Source organism: Dasypus novemcinctus, chromosome 5 (genome assembly GCF_030445035.2).
Source record: "Dasypus novemcinctus isolate mDasNov1 chromosome 5, mDasNov1.1.hap2, whole genome shotgun sequence".
Lineage (NCBI taxonomy): Eukaryota > Metazoa > Chordata > Mammalia > Cingulata > Dasypodidae > Dasypus > Dasypus novemcinctus.
In genome coordinates, this window is record NC_080677.1 from 65,476,273 (window position 1) to 65,498,639 (window position 22,367).

The 22,367-nt window shown below is 36.2% G+C and overlaps 1 protein-coding gene across 11 annotated transcripts in view; it reads left to right on the forward strand.

The window, feature by feature from the left end:
- Positions 1–22,367, forward strand: part of SLC25A40 (solute carrier family 25 member 40) — a 104,301-nt gene that overhangs the window by 35,114 nt on the left and 46,820 nt on the right. The window contains exons 2-4 of one of the 11 annotated variants that reach the window (XM_058297062.2): positions 5,203–5,289; positions 5,865–7,135; positions 7,368–7,673. The exons of 8 other annotated variants lie outside the window; for them this stretch is intronic. The gene's annotated coding sequence lies outside the window, so the exon portion shown is untranslated. Of the gene's footprint in view, positions 1–5,202; positions 5,290–5,864; positions 7,674–22,367 lie in introns of those variants that run through there. 2 more of the 11 variants (XR_011648832.1, XR_011648833.1) reach the window with 2 other exon arrangements.

A 22,367-nucleotide genomic window follows, 5' to 3' on the forward strand; every position in this document is an offset into this window, starting at 1 on the left:
AATAAGCCATATACAGAAGGTCAAATGTTGTATGGGCTCATTAATACGAATTAAATATAAAGAATAAACACATGGAGTTTAAAATATAGGTTAATTGGAGATATGTAAGAGCTGAGAAGGGGTACTGATGCTTAATGTATGTAGTAATCTTTATTAGCTTGACTGTAGAAGTGTGGAAATGGATAGAGTTGATGGTTCTGCATTATAGTGTATATAACTAACATATCTGGTTTATAAATGGGATTGTGGCTGATAGAGGGGTAGTTTAGGGACATAAATGTCAATTGAAAGAAAGACAGAGTGCAATCTAGGGCTTGACTAGCATAGTGAATCTGGAGGTGGATGTGGATAATAGTACAAATATAAGAATGTACTTCTATGAGATAGAATGAATGTACATCACTTTACAAGATGGTAAGAATATGGTGATGCGTGGAAAAATATGATTCATATACCTCATGGACTATAGTTAACAGCCATACTGTAAGATCCTTGTATCTTTGTCAAAGAAGTTACTATATCAGTGCTAAGAGACAATACTAGAGGGATATGGAACTTTTTCTTTTGGACTAAGGAAAACATTTAAAAATTTACCAAGGCGATGACTGTGCAATTCTGTGATGAAAGTGAAAGCCACTGAGTATACATTTTGGATAGATTTTACAAGGCATGGGACTTTTTTTAGCACAGTGAACCACATGGTGGAAGATGGACTGGGGTTAACAGTACAATTATGGGAGTGTTCTCTCATGAACTGGTAATACATGATGTTAATAATAGGGGTGTATGGAAAAAATATACCTAATGTAAGCTATCGACCATAGCAGTAATAGTATGATGATATTCTTTCATAATCTATAGCAAATGTTCCACAGCAGTGCAAGGTGTGGGTGGAGTGGTGATGTATAGGAGTTCTGCACACTATGCATGATTGTTTTGTAAGGTCACAACTTCTCTAATAAAAAATACATATCACAAAAGAAGAAAGACTTCAAATCATAGTCCTAAGCTGTAGGACTGGAAGAACTACAAAACAAAGAGCCAGCAATCCCAAAGTTAGTCAAGATAGATGAAATAGAAAAAAAAAATTTAAATCAACAAAACCAAAAGTTGGTTATTTGAAAAGAACAATAAAATTGACAAACAGATTGACAGTGAGGGAAAGGGAGAAGGAAGGTGGGAGTGAGGTGGGTAAAGAGGATACAAATAATGAAAATCTGAAATGAAAAGGGGGGCATTACTCCTGACCTCTGAAATAAAATGGATCATAAGAGGATACTATAAACAACTGTATTACAATAAGCTAAACAATCTAGATGAAATGGACAAATTTTTACTTACACCCAAAGAACCTATATTGATTCAAGAAGAAATAGAGGCTCTTAATAGACCAGTTTAAAGCAGAGATTGAATCAGTCATCAAAAGCTTCTCAACTAAGAAAATCCCAGGACCCATTGGCTTCACATGTTACAGAAGACTTAACTCCAATTCTGCTCAAACTCATCTGAAAAATTGAAGATGAGGGGGCACTCCCTAACTCACTCTATGAGGCCAAAATCACCCTCATACCAGATAAGGACACTACAAGAAACTCCAGACCAATGTCTCTTATAAGTACAGATGCAAAAATTTTCAGCAAAATGCTAGCAAATGAGTCCAATAGCATAATAAAAGAAGTATACACTGTGATCAAGTGGGATTCATCCCTGTTATTGAAGATTGTTTCAACCGAAGAAAATTAATTAATGTAATATACCACATTTACAGAATGAAGGAAAAAATGCCACATGATCATTTCAATTAATGCAGAAAATGCATTTGACAAACTACAGCACCATGTCTTGGTAAAAACACTTAGGACACTGAATAGAAGGAAACTTGCTCAAGGTAATAAAGGATATATAATGAAAAAGCCCACAGCTACCACCTTTCCTTTTTTTTTTTTTCCATATTTTTAAATCTTTTTTTTAAAGGTATAGAGATCACAGAAAATGTTACATTAAAAAATGTAAGAGGTTCCCATATACCCCACTCCCACACCCACCACTTCTCCCACATCAACAACTTCTTTCATTAGTGTGGTATAACATCTTTCTTAATGGTGAAAGACTGAAAGCTTTCCTTTTAGATCAGGGACAACACAAGGATGCCCAGTATCAGCACTGTTATTCAACTTTGTACTGGAAGGTCTTGCCAGAGTAATTTGGCAAGACAATGGAATAAAAGGAATCCAAATAGTAAAGGAAGAAATAAAATTTACCCTGTTTACATATGATATGATCCTTTAAATGGAAAATCCAGAAAACTCACAACAAAGCTCTTGGAGCTAATAAATGAATTAAACAATATGGCAGGGTATAATATCAACACCCCCAAGTTAGCAGTGTTTCTATACAAAAGCAATCCCCAACTGGGAAAAGAAATCAAGGAAAAAATTCCATTCATAATAGCAACTAAATGAATCAAATGTCTTTTACTAAATCTAACCAAGGATGTAAAGTACCTGTACAGAGAAAACTATTGCTAAAAGAAATTAAAGAATGATATTCTGTGTTCATAGACTGGAAGACTAAATATCTTCACAACATCAATCCTTCCCAAAGCAATTTATGAATTCAATACAATCCCAATCAAAATTCCAACAGCTTTCTTTGCAGAAATAGAAAAGACAACCATAAAATTTATATGGAAGAGTAAGGGCCCTGAATAGCTAAAGCCACCTTAAAAAAGAGTGAAGTTGGAGGAGTCACACTTCCCTATCTTAAAACTTTTTATATTGCCAGTGTAATCAAAACAGCATAGTACTGGCATAAGGACAGATATATAGACCAATGGAATTAAATTGAGAGCTCAGAAATCAGTCTTCCCATTTATGTTCATCTGATTTTGACAAAGGGGCAAAAGACCACACAACTGGTTAAGTCTCTTCAACAAATGGTCCTGGGAAAGACACCATTTGAAAAAAAAGAAGATCCTGTACCTCACACCATATACAAAAACCATCTCAAAATTCATCAAAGTTTAATATAAGACCATTATCAATCTCCTGCAGAAAAATGTAGGGAAGCAACTTCAGTACCTTGTATTAGGCAATGGTTTCTTAGACTTTACATCTAAAGCACAAGCAACTAAACAATAAGTAGACAAATGAGTTCTCATCAAAATTAAAACTTTTGTTTCACAAATCACTTTATCATGAAAGTAGAAAGACAGCCTACACAATGGGAGAAAATACTCGGAAGCCACTTGTATTAGTCAGGGTTGTCTAGGGAAACAATCAACAGGGCCTATGTGTCAATAGTAAGAGATCTCTCAGAATCTCTCACGCAGCCATGGGGATGTAAAAGTCCAGGTTCCACAGGCAGGCTGCAACCAGGAGCTCTGATTAAAGTCCAGTGAAGATTCTTGATGAGTTCTGACAGATGTTGGCTCCAGTGCCTCCTAAAAAACCTTGAACAGCCATCTCTCCAAAGATGATATACAAATGGCCAGTAAGAACATGAAAAGATGCTCAAAATCACTAACCCTTAGGGACATTTAGGTCAGAACTACAAGGAAATATCATTTCACACCCATTAGAATAGCTGCTGTTATTATTTTTTTAAAAAAAGGAAAATAAGTGTAGGAGAGGATTCAGAAAAATAGGAACCATTCATTCATTGCTGGTGGCAATGTAAAGTTTTTTAGCCACCGTGGAAGGTAGTTTGGCAGTTTCTCAGAAAGCTAAGTTTAGAACTACCATGTGATGCAGAAATTCCACTATAGGGTATATACCCCCCAAATTGAAAACAGTTGCAAAGAGATATTTGCACACCAGTTTTCATAGCAGCATTATTTACAATTGCCCAAAGATGGAAGCAACCCAAGTGTCCATCATCTGATGAATGGCTAATTAAAATTTGGTATATACATAATGTGAAATATTATTCAGCCATAGAAATGAATGCAGTACTGATACATGTGACAACATGGATCAAACTTAAAGACATCATATTGGGTGAAATAAACCTTAGACAATAGGATATTTATCCTGTATGTTCAGAAATGGATGTGGCTCAACCAGCTGGGCTCAAGTCTACCTTATAGGAGGTCCAGGGTTCAATGCCCAGGGCCTCCTGGTGAAGGCAGGCTGGCCCACGTGGAGTGCTGGCCTACGCAGGAATGCTGCCCCACGCAGGAATGCTGCCCCATACAGGAGTACCACCTGTGTGGGAATGCTGCCCAGCATGGGAAAGCTGCCCCTGCAGGAATGTTGGCTGATGCGGAGAGCTGGTGCAACAAGATGACACAGCAAGAAACATAGAGGAAAGAAAACAAGACGTAGCAGAACGGGGAGTTGAGGTGGCACAAGAGAGTAATTGCCTCTCTCCCACTCCGGAAGGTCCCAGGATCGGTTCCTGGAGCCGCCTAAAGAGAATACAAGCAGTCACAGAAGAACACACAGTGAACGGACACAGAGAACAGACAATGGAGGGAATGGGGGGGGGGGGGGGAATAAATAAAATAAGTCTTTAAAAATGTATGTTGTCATTGATTTGAAACAATTAGAGTAAGCAAACTCAGAGTCAGAATCTGGAATATAGGTTACCAGGGGATGGGGTGGAGATAGGGAATGAAAAGTTAAGCCTTAAAATGTATAGGATTCCTATTTGGAATGATGGAAATATTTTGATAGTGGATGGTGGTGATGGTAGTATAACATTATGAACTCAATAGCACTGAAATATACATCTGATTATGATTAAAAGATGAAATATTAGGTTGTATATAAGATAGCAGAATACAAATTTTAAAAAATTATCTATGGAACTACACTGCACAAACAGTGACCTCTAAGTTAAACCATTGACTTTAGTTAATAATGTATTTATAAAAGCATGGTGCCATCAATTGTAACAAATGCTCCACACCAATGTAAGTTATTGGTGGTCAGTAGTATATGGAAACCCTGTATTTTATGTGTGATTGTTCTGTGAACCCACAACTTCTCTAATAAAGGGAAAAATAAAGAGTGAGAAAAAGGAGCAGTAAGTAGTCCTTAGATAGTGGTGTCACAACTTCTTCCCTTGGGAGACCCTCTCTCAGCTTATTTGTACTAATTTATCTTTTACCCTCTAAAGTCACTCGTTTAGTCTGCTCCTTTCCTTGAGCTATAATCTCACCTGTTTCCCATTGAACAGTGTCTTATCCATTTCTTCCAGTTCACTTCCTCCCCTTCATGATCGATTACCAGGCCTCCTGAAAGTGTCCTGTGACTATTCCTAAGAGTACCAATGGACCAACTGGGGGTAGGTGTTGCCTGCTAACCTTCATTGTAAGTGTGTCAGGCCCTCCGGGTCCAGCCTACTGGATAGTCATCTCTGTGTGTTCAATACTTGGAGACCCACTTCTGTGATCCCGCCCTTCTATCTGGTGGCTCTACCTTCTTACCATCCTGGCAATCTTGTCAAGGGTATAATGGGGTAAAATATGGGCTGATCTCACAGTGGCTGGAGAGAAGAGTCCCATGTGGTGTGGTCTTATTTCCTCTTCCAGGACCTGTCCTTTTTCTGATACGTGTAATGGATGACATGCAGCAAGGCCTGGGTTCCTCCCCCATTGTTCTCATGCTATGGGGATCTCTAATGGCCTAAATCTCTCCAGCAGGGGTGGAATATCCATGCACCAATAACCAGTTGTTGCAGAATCACAGCTTCCGCCTCGTTAGTCCAAGACCTAGTTGGAATTTGGAGAAGATTACTCAGAGTGGGGTGTGCTTGTCTAACTCCCCTTAGGACCCAGCTAAACAAAATTTGGGATCATGCTGTGGTTCAGCCATAGCGGCAGAAGCCATCATTTCCTCTTTCTTCCCTTTCTTCCTCAGCTCCAGATGGCTGACAGTCTGTTGGAGGACTGGACTGGGTACAAGGCACTGAGACTTCTCCACCCACGCTGGTTAATCAGGGCTGCCAATGCACCCTCATCATAAAGTCGGGATAACCATGAAAGGAGGCCCTGTCTTCTGCCCATATTTATCTTTCTTTTTTTTTTTTTAAGATTTATTTATTTATTTTTCTCCCCTTCCCCGCCCCAACCCCGGTTGTCTGTTCTCTGTGTCTATTTGCTGCGTCTTGTTTCTCCGCTTCTGTTGTTGTCAGTGGCACGGGAATCTGTGTTTCTTTTGGTTGCGTCATCTTGTGTCAACTCTCTGTGTGGGCGGCGCCATTCTTAGGCAGGCTGCACTTTCTTTCGCGCTGGGCATCTCTCCTTAGAGGGCACACTCCTTGCACGTGGGGCTCCCCTACGCGGGGGACACCCCTGCGTGGCACAGCACTCCTTGCACACATCAGCACTGCGCATGGATCAGCTGCACACGGGTCAAGGAGGCCCGGGGTTTGAACTGCGGACCTCCCATGTGGTAGACGGACGCCCTTCACCACTGGGCCAAGTCCGCCGCCCCTCCCATATTTATCTTTCATATCCCTTATCCTTCTCCATAAAAGCTTTCATTTTCACCTCTGGTTCCCCATCTTCAGTTCTAATAGTTTCCTGAGTAACATCTGGTCTTACTAATTTCAGATTCAGTCACAATAGCCTTAGTGCACTGTTTGCTTGGTTCCAGAACGAGAACAGATGTAAGAAGTCATGAGCCAGGAAATTTATTTTGGACAGTGGAACCAACCTGAAGAAGATCTCAGCATGGAACTAGCTTGACACCCCCCTGGCATTTATGGGGAGATTTTCAAAATCCCAGTTATCATTGCTGTTCCCCCAAAGAGTGGTGGCAACACACTCAGGTTGGTTGGGCAGTGGTGACCCCACAGTTTATGCCACAAAGCCATGAATCCTATGGTACTTTAAACACTCCTGTACAAAAGGAACATAAGAGCGAGGTAAGAACACATAGAAAACCAACCCATGCCATATTATGCACCTTGCTTGCAGTGCCAAAATCTGTAGAACAAGTTGCTACAAAGGTGTGTCATGGGAACACAAGCTTAAGGACACAACAGAAACTTTTAGCAAATGATCTCTTTATTACTTGCACAGCATAAAGAGTTGAGAAGGGCAAAGTCACCTCTTTGTTTCTTACACAGTATAAAGCATCCAAAACAGATGGGAATGACGTTCCGTGTTGGCTGGTCTCCTGATGTGGTCAGTAACTGTTCTGGGTCAGGGTCAATGGATGGTAGATTCACACATCCCACATTGTATTAGTTTGGTGCAAAAGTAATTGGGTTTTTGCATTGTTGAAATTTGCCATTTGATATTGGCATACACTCTTAAATAAATGTGGTTATGTTATACATCAATTTATTGTGCATGTCTTGCTTTGTGTTTTTTGCTAATGAGTTATTAATTGCTGTTTATTTTACATTTATTTTAGACCAAGGAAGTGATGTTAGACAAAAAGCAAATTCGAGCAATCTTATTTCAGTTTGAAATGGGTCATCAAGCAGCGGAGACAATTTGCAATATCCGCAATGCTTTTGGCCCAGGAACTGCTAACAAATGTACAGTGCAGTGGTGGTTCAAGAAGTTTTGCAAGGAGATGAGAGCTTTGAAGATGATGAGCATAGTGGCCAGCCATCAGAAGTTGACAACGACCAACTGAGAAGTTGCGGAAGAGCTCAATGTTGACCATTCTATGGTTGTTCAGCATTGAAGCAAATTGAAAAGGTGAAAAAGCTCGGTAAGTGGGTGCCTCGTGAGCTGACTGTAAATTTTAAATATCGTTTCGAAGTGTTGTCTAATTTTATTCTATGCAACAACAATGATCCATTTCTCTATTGGATCATGACGTGCAATGAAAAGTGGATTTTAACGACAACTGGTGACCAATGCTCAGTGGTTGGACTGAGAAGAAGCTCCAAAGCACTTCCCAAAGCCAAACTTGCACCAAAAAAAGGTCATGATGACTGTTTGGTAGTCTGCTGCCAGTATGATCCACTGCAGCTTTCTGAACCCCAGTGAAACCATTACATCTGAGAAGTATGCTCAGCAAATCCATGAGGTGCACCAAAAACTGCAATGCCTATAGCCGGCATTGTTAACAGAAAGAACCCAGTTCTTCTCCATGACAACGCCCGACTGCATGTCACACACAACCAATCCTTCAAAAGTTGAATGAATTGGCTATAAAGTTTTGCCTCATCCACCATGTTCACCTGACCTCTCGCCTATTGACTACCACTTCTTCAAGCATCTTGACAACTTTTTGCAGGGCAAACGCTTCCATAAACAGTGGGATGCAGAAAATGCTTTCCAAGAGTTCGTCGAATCCCAAAGCACAGACTTTTATGCTGGAGGAATAAACGAACTTATTTTTCATTGGCAAAAATGTGTTGATTGTAATGGTTCCTGTTTTGATTAATAAAGTGTGTTTTAGCCTAGTTATAAAGATTTAAAATTCACGGTCTGAAACCACAATTGCTTTTGCATCAACCTAATGCCAGAGAAGAGACAAATCTATACTGCTTGAGTGAGGTATTTATCCACTTTGGGGAAAGGAAGCCTTACCACTGATAGTTCCTGCCTTGATTAGCATCTGGGGCTGCTTGTTCCAGTTTCCAGGCATAAGGTCTGATTGGTTCTTGCTATAAGCCTTAACATCTCCCCCAGATTGTGGAATGGAAACAGCAAAGTAGAAGAGGAGGTGGGCATAGGTAGGTGAGGGCTAGGCGATGACTGCTTAGTATATGCCTGTGACTTCTCCGGAGGATGAGGTGAGAGTCAGTGGGGTCTGGATGTTGACTTCTTAGCAAGTATTTGTAACTTCCCTAACAGTGTCCCCTACTATTAATATTTGTGGATTCCTGTCTTTTATCAAATTTGCAAAGCTTTTGAGCCATTATTATTCATATATTTTTTCTGCTTCTTTCCCCTCTTGTTCTGGACTGCTATTATGCCTGTGTTGGTACACTTAATGGTGTTCACAGGTCTCTTAAATTGTGTTTTTGTTTTATTTTTTAAATATATTTTTATTACAGAAGTTGTGAACTTACAAAACAATCATGCACATGTGTATAATTCCCATGCAGCAATCTACCAACACACTACACCATTGTGGAAAATTTGTTACAGATTATGAGATAGTAGCATCAGACTATTACCACTAACTGTAATCCATAGCATGCATTTAGCATATTTTTTTCCATATCCCCCTATTATTAACACAGTACATCTTTGGCATTGATGCAAGAATATTACAGTATTGTTATTAAAGTCCATAGGTTACATTAATTGTATTTTTCCCATGCTTCTCCACATTCCCACCACCCTGCAATAGTGATGTACATCCATTCTAGTTCACAGAAGGACATTCCTCCATTTGTACTATTAACCACAATTCTCATCCACCTCTGGGTTCACTATGTTATTCACTCTTTAGATTGTTCTCTAGCTTTCTTTCAATTGACATTTACATCCCTAGACTACCCTTTTCAGCCACAATCCCATTTATAAATTAGCTGCTACTCATATAATGTATTACCATCAACGCTATCCATTTCCACACTTTTATAGTCAAGTTAGCATCATTATTCCTTCATAGCCCCTCTCATCTCCTAATAACCTATACTCTAGGTTTTAACTCCATGTGTTTATTCCTCATTTTTAGTTCATATTACTGAGACCGTGCAATATTTATACTTTTGTGTCTGACTTATTTCACTTAGCATAATGTCTTTAAGATTCATCCATGTTATCATGTGTCCCATTTCATTTCTTCTTTGCAGCATAGTATTCCATCATATGTATATACCACATTTTGTTTATTCTTTCATTGGTTGATGGATGGATACTTGTGTTGTGTCCATCTTTTGGCAATTGTGAATAATGCTATTATGAATATTGGTGTGCAGATGTCTGTTTGTGTCACAGTTTTCAATTCCTCTGCATATATTCCTAGTAGTGGAATTACTGGATTGTATAGCAGCTCTATATTTAGCTTCCTGAAAGAACCACCAAACTGTCTTCAGAAGAGCCTGCACCATTTTATAATCCTACTAAAAGTGAAGGGATGTTCGTATTTCTTCACTCCTCTCTAGCACTTATTGTTTTCTGGTTTTTTTTAATAACTGCCATTTTATGTGGTTTGAGATGACATCTCATTGTTGTTTTGATTTGCATTTCCCTAATAGCTAGTGATATTGAACATTTTTTTCATGTGCTTTTGGCCATTTGTATTTTCTCTTTGGAGAAATGTCCATTTAAGTCTTTTGCTCAATTTTTAATTGGATTGCTTGCCCTTTTATTGTTGAGTAGTATGATCTCTATATAGCAGGGCAATCAAACCCTTATTGGATATGTGGTTTCCAAATACGTTCTCCCATTGAGAGGGTTGCCTTTTCACCTTCTTAACAAAGTCCTTTCACTCACAAAAGTGTTTAAGTTTGAGGAGGTCCCATTTATCCATGTGTTCTTTCAATGCTTGTGCTTTTGGTGTAAGGTTTTAAAAATGTACCACCTACCACCAGGTATTGAAGATGTTTTCTTAAATTTTCTTCTAGGAGCTTTATGGTTCTGGCTTTTATATTTAGCAGTTACGTTTAGGTCTTTGATCCATTTTGAGTTCATTTTTGCAAAAGGTGTGAGGTAGGGATCGTCTTTCTTTCTTTTGGCTATGACTATCCAGTTCTCCCAACACCATTTGTTGAAAAGACTGTTCTTACTGAGCTGGGTAGGTTTGACAGGCTTGTGAACAGTCAGTTGACCATAGATGTGAGTGTCTGTTTTTGAACCATTAGTTTGGTTCCATTGGTCTATGTGTTTATCTTTATGCCAGTATCATGCTGTTTTTCCTTCTGTAGCTAGGTACTATGATTTAAAGTCTGAAATGTAAGTCATCCAACTTTGCTTTAACTTTTTAAGATGTTTCTGACTATTCAGGGCCACATGCCTTCCCAAATAATTTTGATAATTGTGTTTTCCATTTGTTTAAAAAATGCTGTTGGAATTTTTTTTTTTATCAGGAGTGCATTGAATCTGTATATCAGTTTGGGTATAATTGACATCTTAATGATACGTCGTCTAGTCTTCCAATCCATGAGCATGGAATGTTTTTTCAATTATTTAGGTCTTTTAAAAAATCTTTTAGCAATGCATTATAGTTTTCTAAATACAAGTGTTTTATATCCTTGGTTAAGTTTATTCCTAAATATTTGGTTCTTATAGTTGCTATTGAAAACAGAATTTTTTTCCTGACTTCCTGGTCACATTGCTCATTACTAGTGTATAGAAATAACACTAATTTTTGTGTGTTTATCTTGTTTCTTGAAACTCTATTGAAATTGTTTATTAGCTATAGCAGCTTTGTTACAGATTTTTGAGACTCTCTAGGTATAGGGTCATATCATCTGCAAGTAATGAAAGTTTTGCTTCTTCCTTTCTGATTTCGACAATTTTTATTTCTTTTTCTTGCCTGATTGTTCTAGCTAGAACCTCTAGCTCTATACTGAACAACAGTGGTGTCTTCTCCTTGAACTCAATGGAAAAGCTTTCAGTCTTTTACCATTGAGTTCAATGTAAGCTGTGGGTTTTTCAAATATGGCCTTTATCATTTGAGAAAGTTTCTTTCAATTCCTGTTTTTTGTAATGCTTTTATGAAGAAAGAGTGCCATATTTTGTCAAATGCCATTTCTGTGTCAATCGATAGGATCATGTGATCTTTTTCAATTTATTAATGTATATTATGCTGATTGATTTTCTTGTGTTGAATCACCCTTGCATGTCTGGTATAAAACCCTCTTGATCATGATGAATAATTCTTTTAATATGTTGTTGGATTCGGTTAGCAACTGTTTTGTTGAGGATTTTTGCATTTGTAATCATTAGGAAAATGGGTCTGTAATTTTCTCTTTTTACAATATCTTTATCTGGTGTTGGTATTAGTGTGATATTGGCTTCATAGTATGAGTTTGGTAGTATTCCTTCTTGTTCAGTTTTTTGGCAGAGCTTAAATCAGACTGGTATTAAATCTTGTGTGAATGCTTAGTAGAACTCACCTGTGAAACCATCTGGTCCTGAACTTTTCATTTTGGAGAGTTGTTTGATGACTGTTTTCAATCTCTTTACTTGGAATTGGTTTATTGAGGTCTTCTATTTCTTCTAGGGTCAGTGTAGATTGTTCATACATTCCTAGGAATTTTTCCATTTCATCTACATTGTCTAGTTTGTTGGTGTACTACAATATCTTCTATCTTAATATCTTCTTGTGATCTTTTTTATTTCTGTGGGTCCAGTAGTAATGTCTCTGTTTTTATTTACTTATTTGCATTTTCTCTCTTTTTTTGTCAGTCTAGCCAAGGGTTTGTTGAGTGCATTATTTCTCTCAGTTGTCTGTTTCCTTTATTTATGCTGTGATCTTTGTTATTTCATTCCTTTTACTTCCTTGGGCATAGTTTGCTCTTTTCCTGTTTCCTTCATCTGTTTAGTTAGGTTATTGATTTTAGCTCTTACTTCTTTTTTAATGTAATCATTGCTGGCTAAAAATTCCCTTCCAAGCACTGCCTTCATTTTCATTCATGTAAAAATATTTATTGAATTCTCTTGCAATTTCTTCTTTGACCCACTGATTATTTAAGAGTGTGTTGTTTAATCTCCATGTATTTGTGAATTTTCCCTTTTTCTCTCTTATTGATTTCCAGCTTATTCCATTTGGATCAGAAAAAGTGCCTTGTATAATTTCAGTCTTATTGAATTTATTATGCTTTATTACCCAGCATATGGTCTATCCTGGAGAAAGATCCATGAGCGATTGAGAGGAATGTATATACTGCTGTTCTGGGGTGCGATGTTCTGTATATATCTGTTAGGTTTGGCCCATTTTTATTATTCAAGCTCTCTGTTTCTTTACTGATCCTCTGCCTGGATATTCTATCCAATGTTTAGAGTGGTGTATTGAAGTCTCTGTTATTGTAGAGATATCTATTTCTTCCTTAGGTTTCACCTGTGTTTGCCTAATGTATCTTGGGGCATCCTGGTTAGGTGCATATATATTTATGATTATTTCTTCCTGGGTAATTGCCCCAGGATACTTTTCTGGTCTCCTGGGTTCCCAAAGCAGGTGCTTTAGATACCTCTGTGTGATTACTAACTGCCCTGTACGACGAGCTGACTCTTGGAGCTCCTTATTCAGCTGTCATCTTGCCTCTCCCCTCTGTGTTCATTTTTGTTTATTCTTTTACTTTAACATCTTAAAACTGGGTAATCTCAGTTTACCTATCATCACATTTGTTGGTTATTCTGACTACTAAGGTCTCCTGCTTGATCCCCTCTAGTGAATTTTTATTTCTCTTACTGAACTTTCAACACCAGAATTTCTATTTATTTCCTTTTTATAACTTCTCTTTATTAATATCTTATATTTATGAGATATTGGTCTAATGGTTTCCTTTAATTTTTCACACATCATTTCTATTAGCTCTTCGGGCATATTTAAAATACCAGACTTAAGTTCTTTGTCTTGTAAATTCAACACCTTGCCTTCCGCAAGGATAGTTCTATTAATTTTTTTCTCCCTCTGTATGAGCTATACTTTCTTGTTTTTGCATGCTTCATAGATTTTTGTTGAATTTTGATCATTTTGCATATTAAAATGAGTCTTGAAATCATATCTTCCCCCTTCTCCAGGGTTTTATTGTTGTTTTTGTTGTGGTTGCTGTTTATTTTTGTCTTTTTTAAACTAATTTTGTAACATCTGTTTTTTTGTTGTGTGTGGTCACTAAAGCTTTTTTCCTTGGTGGTCAGCTTGTGGTTTGAGAGAGATTTTCTTAAATGCCTGGAACAACAAAATATCCCTGTTTTTGTTGTACTTGGGGCATGCCTTGAATACTTAGTTGGGCAGTTTACTATTCTGCCTTATCCTCCATTTCCTTCTTGTGCAGGGTGTCACTGTCTCGCAGAGGTGAGAGCTTAGGCCCTCCAGGGTTAAGTTAAAATTCCACCACTTTTAACGCAGCTTTCTTTTTCTTAAGTGTTCTGGTTGCTACAGACATTTGACTAGTTTCCCTAGTTATGTAAAGTTGACTCTTAACAGTTTTTGCTAGATTATTTGCTATTTCTGTAAAAGGTCAGGCCTTTGGAATTCCCTACTCTGCCATTTTCCTCTTGTATTTTTAATCTGCATTTTCCTGGAGACTAATGACCTTGAGCATCTTTTCATGCACTTATTGGCTAGTGGCATATCTTCCTTTGTAAAGTTTCCTTTCTTCAGTTTCAATTAGATTTGCAATTCAGTAATAGAAAGATAGAGTTCATTTGTATTCTTGAAACAAATCCTTTGTCAGATAATATTTTATCCTAGCCTATAATTAGTCTTTTTATCTTCTTAAAACTTTCTTTTTTAAGACTTTTTTCTAAAGTTTTAATTTCCATACAGTAGTTTTATCCTTTTTAGTGTACAATGCTGTCAGTTTTGACAAACATATATTGTCATGTAATCACCATCACAATCAAGATGCAGAACAGTTCCACTACCCATTTAAAACTCACATATCCTATTGTTTACAACCCCTCTCCCAACCCATCCTATTCCTATCCCCTGACAACTATGAATCTGGTGTCTTATGATAACTTTGTTTTTGCAATAATGTCATTTAATGGAATCATAGTGTGGTAGGATTTGAGAGAGGTTCAATTATTTGCATATAGAAAGGCCAGGACTCAGGAATGATTTTGAGAAGGAAGAATGATTTATTGACGGCCAGCCAGACTCGGGAGCTTTCTGTTTCAAACCCGAGCCCCAAACAAGATTTTTGAGTTCCTTTTATACAGAGAGGAAAGGCCAAATGGTCCTTTTGTTTCAGTTCTCAATAGGCTTGAATTAGCATATATCTTCCACATCCTAGGTAAGTTTTTAGCATGGACTTCATACATTCTAGATAAACTTTTAGCAGATTTGGTTTGCATTTTCCCTGAATATTTAAAGTTTATAGAGTTTGCATTGATAAACTGTTTCCTGGGACTGGAGTCATTGCCATGGTTACCAAGGGCAGGGCTGCAGTCTCTCACCATCTCACACCGACAAGTCAGGACAGACAGCTTAGGTTAAGGTTATCTCCAAAGAGACAAAGAGCCTCCCACCCATAGCCCACATCATTTCCCCCACTTATGCCGAAGCTTAACTTGCTAAGCTTTGGCATAATAATTGTTGGAGCTATGAGGTGGGTGGCTGTTTGTTGTTTTGATTGATTATTTTAATAGAACATAAGCTTTTGAGTCTGATTTCTTTTCTTTTACATTATCTATTTGAAATTCAGGTCAGTTGTTGCATATATCTACTTTGTTCCTTTTTATTGCTGAGTAGTATTCAGTTTTATGAACCCATCAGTTTGTTTCCATTTCCCAGTTTTTGATATACCATAGTTTGTTTATCCATTCACATTTGAGGGTCATTTCATTTGTTTTCAGTTTTTGGCAATTACATTTAAAAGCACCCAATACAAGCATGCACAGGTTTTTCTATGAATACACCTTCCCTTTCACTTAGTTAAATATCTAGAAGTGAAATTGCTGCATCATATGGTAAGTGTATTTTTATAGTTTTAATTTTGAAATAATTTTAGACTTACAGAAATGTTTCAAAAATAGTATATCCAGAGTTCCTATTTATACCTTAACCTACTTTCTTCTAATATTAACATTTTGTATAATAATTCAACATGAAAACTAAAAATTTAATATTAGTATAAGACATTTAAGAAAATTACAGACTTTATTCACATTTTATTAGATTTTTCACTAATGTCTGTGTTTCTTGTTCTAGGAGCCAATCCAAGAGCCCCCATTTCACTTAGTTGTTGTGACTCCTGTAGTTTTCTCCAATCTGATCATTTGTAAGTCTTTCTTCGTCTTTCATGACTTTGAAGACTTTTGTATGTTAACATATTCTGTGACCTTCTAAACTTAATTATTATGTCTACTACCCTTTTTTTTGTAGAATCTTACATGGGCATTCAGTTCATCTGTATATAGACTTTTTGTTTTTTCTTTTCAATGCATCTTATTTCTTTTTTTTTAATTTTAAACTTCTAATTATGAAATGTAACAAAACAATAGAAAAGAGCAAATAAGAAAGTAATATAACTTATCATAAAGCATGAACCACCTGGTTAAGAGATAGAATATTGCCTTTTCTCCATCCCTAGATGATAATCTTTTCCTTGCAAAGGTATTTGTTGTTTTAATTGTATGGTGATCATTTTCTTGTTTGTTTGGGGGGCATTTCATTTTTTAATTTAAATTTTTTTTTAAACAATTTTACCATGTAACTTACAGCACAATACACTGTAACCTAGCTTTGCCTATCTTTTGAATTTTCTTGTAAATGAAATAATGCTGTATGTGTTTTTTTTTCAGTTTTACTCATCCATAGTTATTTTTAAGAGTCATCTAAGTGATTTTTATATTGATGTAATTTGTTTTGTTGGCAATATTCCATTGTATAACAACACCATATTTTACTCTATCATTAATGGACTTTGGGTTGTTTCCAGTTTGGTAGATTATGAGTTGTGCTGCTATAGACAGTCTTAGCACATGAATGTTACTTGGTGCACATGCACATGAATTTACTTAGGACTGTAATTTATAGGTCATAAGAAATGCGTAGCCTTTAGTTGTTTAGCAACAAAATGTTTTCCAAAGTTGGTGAAACAATATACCCTCCCACCAGTAGGGTACAAGAGTTCTGATATCTCTGTATGATTGCCAGCATCTTATATGGCAAGTCAGTGTGAATTGGATTAGCTATTCTGACAGGCATATGATATATCTCATTGAAGTTCAATTTTTTATTTCCCTGGTTATTACTTTTCCTGTGTTCATAGATCACTTGAAAATCCTCTTTTTGAAGTGTGTGGTCAAGGCACATGCTCAATTATTTTGGGGGACTTTTTTAGTATGAATTTGGATATTTGAAAAATAGGAGCCATTTATTAAACATTTTGTAAATGTATTCTCCCAGTTTGTGGCTTGTCTTTAATTCTCTTAATTGTGGCTCTTGATGAACAGGACTTCTTCATTAGATATAGTGAATTATATCAATCATTGATAATTTTTCAACCCTTGGTTATTGCTACTTATGTCCTATTTAAGACATAACATGGAAAATTTGAAATTATTTCCTTTTGATAAATTTAGAAGCGTTATTGTTTTGCTTTTTCCATTCAGATATACAGCCTACCTGAAGTTACTTTTGTTTGGTCTTGCATAAGAGTAAAATTCTGTGTTCTTGGCATATTAATATCCACTTGACCCAGTACCATTTAATAAAATAACCTCACTTTTCTCTTTCCTATGCAGTAATATTACTGTCATCATAAATTGTGTGTCCTTTATCTGTGTCTGGGCACTACATTCTATTTTATTTATTTATTTTTTAAACATTTATTTTTATTTATTTCTTCCCCCTCTCCCCCATTGTCTGCTTTCATGTCCATTCGCTATATGTTCTTCTGTGTTCACTTGTATTCTCGGTGGCACTGGGAATCTTGTCTCATTTTGTTGCTTCATCTTGCTGTGTCAGCTCTCCATGTGTGCGGTGCCACTCCTGGGCAGGCTGCACTTTTTTTCACATGGGGCGGCTCTTCGTGCAGGGCATACTCCTTGCGTGTGGGGCTCCCCTACACAGGGGACAGCCCTGTGTGACATGGCACTCCTTGCGTGCAGCAGCACTGTGCATGGTCCAGCTCACTACATGGGTCAGGAGGTCCTGGGTTTGAACCCTGGACCTCCCATATGGTAGGTGGACGCTCTATCAGTTGAGCCACATCTGCTTCCCTCCATTCTATTTCATTGGCTTTTTTGTCTATCCTTGTGCTCATTCCACATTGTCTTAATTATTGTCTCAAAAGACCTAATATAAAAAAGAAATCCCCTTTTTCTTCTTCAAAATGCTAGGTTGTTCTTGACTGAATTTCTTATTTACACATAAATTTTATCTCTTTGTCAAGTTCTTATTTCATTTTTTTTTTTGCCTCATTGTACTGGCTATATCCTCCAGTATGTACATTGTTGGAATGAAGCGATAAGAGTAGTAGGTGGCCTTTATTAAATTGAGGAAGTTCCCTTCCACTCCTAATTTTCTGAAATCTTTTTATCATGATAGGTATAGAATTTTGTCAAAGTTAATTTGTTTTTCATCTATTAAGATATCTCTATCCCCCCTTTATTCTGGTTAGCTTCTTAGAAATTTATCAGTTGATTTTTATTTTTTTTTGGCAGAGTTGCTTTTGGTTTCATTGACTATTTTTTTCTTTCTTTTTTTTTTTATCTTTAATTTTATTGATTTCTGCTCTTGTATTTATTTATTCCTTCTGGGGTTTTTTTGGTGCTAATTTGTTCCTCTTTTTCTGGTTTCTTAGGGGATCAGCTTTGATCATTGATTTGATACCTTTCCTAACATAAGCATGTATGTCTATAAATTTCCTTATAAGGTCTGTTTTAGCTGCATCTCAAAAATTTTGGCAATTCTTAGTATTTTTCTATTCCATATAAGTTTTGGAAACTTTCTGTCAAACCCACCAAATGAAAATGCAGTTAGAGTTTTGATTATGATTCCTGTGAGTCTGTAATCAATTTAGAAGAATTGATATTGTTACAGTATTCGTTATTCTGGTTCATGAAATAGTGTATTTCTTCATGTATGCAGGTCTTTGAATCATTGACATTTTGTGTTTTTCTCCAGATATCTTGAGAATCTTTTATGTGATCTTTTTCTTGTTACATATGTACTATTCATTTTAAATTCTTTTTGTATGTGTGTGTTGCTAGTATTATAGAAGTCTAATTTAATTTTGCAGATTGGTTTTTATGTCTAGCAAACTTGGCAAATTATTATTAATTATAATATTGGATTTGGATTTTCTGTGTTCACAATTATGACACCTGCAAATAATGACTTTTTTTCTTTCTAAACTTTACCCTTATCCTTCTCTTCCTCTTTTCCTTTAGCCCTCATTCTCCCTCTCCCATGTCTCTTTTCTTTCACTCTTTTTTTTGTCCTAACTAGCTTACTGGGAGCTTTAATAATGATATTAATTATTATAACGAAAAAGCACATCCTTGTCATGTTCTTATTGTCAAAGGGAAAGCTTTCAACACTTTACCATTAAGAATTAGAATGCTGTGGCTTTTTTTTTGTTTTAGGTTTGCTTACACTTTACCATTGAGAATTAGAATGCTGTGGCTTTTTTTTTGTTTTAGGTTTGCTTGATTTAAAAATATTTCCTTATTTTTTTCATCATGATTTTTAAAAATAAAACTGTCAATGGTTAAATTTTCAAATGTATTTGTATTTATTGACATTATGGAGTTTTTTTTGTTTGTTAATTTGGTAAATTACATTAATTGATTTGCTGATATTAAACCAAACTGCTATCCCTGGTGGGAATCCAACTTTAATATGATGGAGTTTTCTTTGTATTTATTGCTAGATTTGGTATTGTCATTTCTGTTTTAAGATTTTTGCATCAAGGTTTGAATGAAATTGGCCAGGAATTTTCTTTCTCATAACATCCTTATTGGGTTTTAGTATCAAGTCTGTGAATCTCATGAAATGAGTTACAGGATTTTTTTTTCCTTTTTCTACTCTGAGAGAGCTTGTGTATGATTGGAATTATTCATTCCTTAAATATTTCATAGATTTTGCCTGTGAAATGTATTTGCATCTGTGAATTTTGTTTTCTTTGTGTTTTTAAAATATGTATTATTTGAACGTTTTTTGAACGGGAACTCAGTTTCACTCATTCATGTTCTTTGGTGGTAAAAAGGCTCTCAGTATTTTGTATGCAAACCATCACCATCCTTAACTAAAAAATGAAATAATGTAAACTGAGCCATACTAGGAAGGAGGTCTATATTTAAAACTATAACTTTAGGTCACTTAAGTCACTACAATGTAAATGAACCATTGTACTGTAAGAGATGCATTGCTATTCATTATGTACATGGATTTTTCATAACCACAAGTATTCAACTCTGCAAATTGATAAAGCATTTCTAGTTTATTCTTAAAAATGTTTCCTCATATAATTAGTGAGATTCTGTTAAAAGTTAGTGAGAAAACGCCAAACGTAAAAATTTAAATGCATGACTAACACCCCATTTAATAGTGGCCATTTCCATGGGAAATTTTATATAATTATATAGCAACATTCATGCCTTTAGGCCACCTCAGCTATTAAACCACTCCTCTGCTACTGGGAAAGCAAAAACAGTCATGCTTAAGAAAACATTTCAGCATATTAGACCTTATTCTGGCCCATAGAACAAGTCTTAATGAATTTAAAAGAATTCAAATCATAATCAGCATGTTCTCTAACAATGGAATTAAATTAGAAATAACAGAAAAGACTTTTGGAAATCCCTAAATCAGTAAAGTAAATAACCCTTTTCTAAATAATTATTGGGTCAGAGTAGAAATTAGAAAGTATTTTGAACACAATGAAAATGAAAACACAACATTAAAATATGTGAGGTGCAGTTTAAGTGGTACTTAGAGGGGAATTTATAACACTAAAAAGCCTATATTACAAAAGAAGAAAGGTCCTAAAACACTGATATCAAGAATCCTAAAACAAGAAGGAAGGAAATAATAAAGATGAGATGAGAAACTATGATCTATAAAACAGAAAAACTCTCAGAGAAATGACCAAAATTTGGTTCTGAGAAGATCAGTGAAATTTTTTAACCTCTTGATAGGCTGATAAGGAAACAAAGAGAAGATATACATTACCAATATCAAGGAAGAGAGGGCACAATTACAGAGCTTATAGATATTACAAGGACAATAAAATAATATTATGAGCAACCTTTTGCTTATAACTTTGACAACTTAGGTGCAACAGACAAATCCTTGAAGTACACCAGCTACCAAAGATTGCTCAAAACAAAATAACCTAAATAACCTTATATCTACAAAAGAAAACCCCAGGTACAGGTGGCATCACTGCTGAATTCTATCAAACATTTATCAAAATCAGCCAAAACAATATAAGAAAATAGCATTATGGACCTGTATCCCTCATGAACCATAGATGTGAAAATTCTTAATGCATTGGTAACAAGTCAAAATCATTCTATACAAAAAAGACAAAATATCATGATCAAGTAAGTGGGTTTATTCTAGCAACATGAGTTTGGTTAAACCTTCAAACATTGATCATTGTAAATCACCATTAAGCACACTAAAAATAAAAACTATTTGATCATCTCAACAGATGTTATATTAGTTATCTATTATTGTTGCATAAAATATTATCTTAAAATGTAGTGACTTAAAATAACAAATATTGATTATCTCATAGTTTCTGTGTGTCAGGAATTTAGATGCAGCTTGTCTGGGTATTTTGGCTAAGGGTTTCTCTCAAGAGTGCCATCAAGGTGTTGGCTGAAGGATGGCCCTATCAAGGCTTATCTGGGGAGGAATCTGCTTCCAAGCTTCCTCATGTGTTTGTTGGCAAGTTATAGATTCTTGTGGCTTGTTGGGCTTCTTGTGTATTTTTTGGTCTTATTTCAATGCTGGCTATTGGCTAGAGGTTGACCTCAGTGCCAAAGTGGTCCTCTCCATAGGGTAGCTCACAACAGGCTTGAGTCATAAGAGCAAGAGAGAGAGAATAAAGAGAGAGGGGATTAAAATGAATATCACAGTCTTTTATAACTTAATCATAAAAGTGGCATTTTATCATTTTTGCCATATTCTTTTCTTTAAAAGTGAGACTCTCAGTTTGGTTCACAATTAAGGGGAGGAGAATTATGCAAGGTTATTATTACTAGGAGGGAGGGATCTTTGGGAACATTCATTCTTGATAAAAACTCTCAGCACACTGGAAATAGTAGGAAACTTTTTTAGCCTGATAAAAAGGTATCGATGATAAAACCTACAGTTGATGCCACACTTGATGAATCTGAACGCTTTCACCCTAAGATCAGGTACAAGACAAGAATGTTTGCTTTTACCACTTCTTTTCAACACTGTTCTATATATTCTAGATAGCATAGTAAGAAAAAGAGAAGAAATAAAAGGCATTGTGATTGGAAAGGAAAAAAATGTCTTTTTCACAGATGACATGATTTCTTATAGAAGAGTCTATGAAATCTACAATTTAAAAAGCCTAGAACTGGATTAGGTAGGCAGGGCTCAGCTCTTTTGCAAAAACAGTGGATGAGGGGCAGAAATAGCTTTGGGATCTACAAACCTGGAAAGTGCTGGGCACGTCATCCAAGAGGGATTGAGGACAGAGACAAAGAGGCTGAAAAGAAAACCATGAGTTACCCCCACAGCTGGGGTACCCATCTCCCACCCTAGAGGCAAACAGCTTGGTGAAACCAGTGGCTGATGTGGCCAACTAATAGAGGAAGAGATGCATTCCTCTCTGGGAAGAGG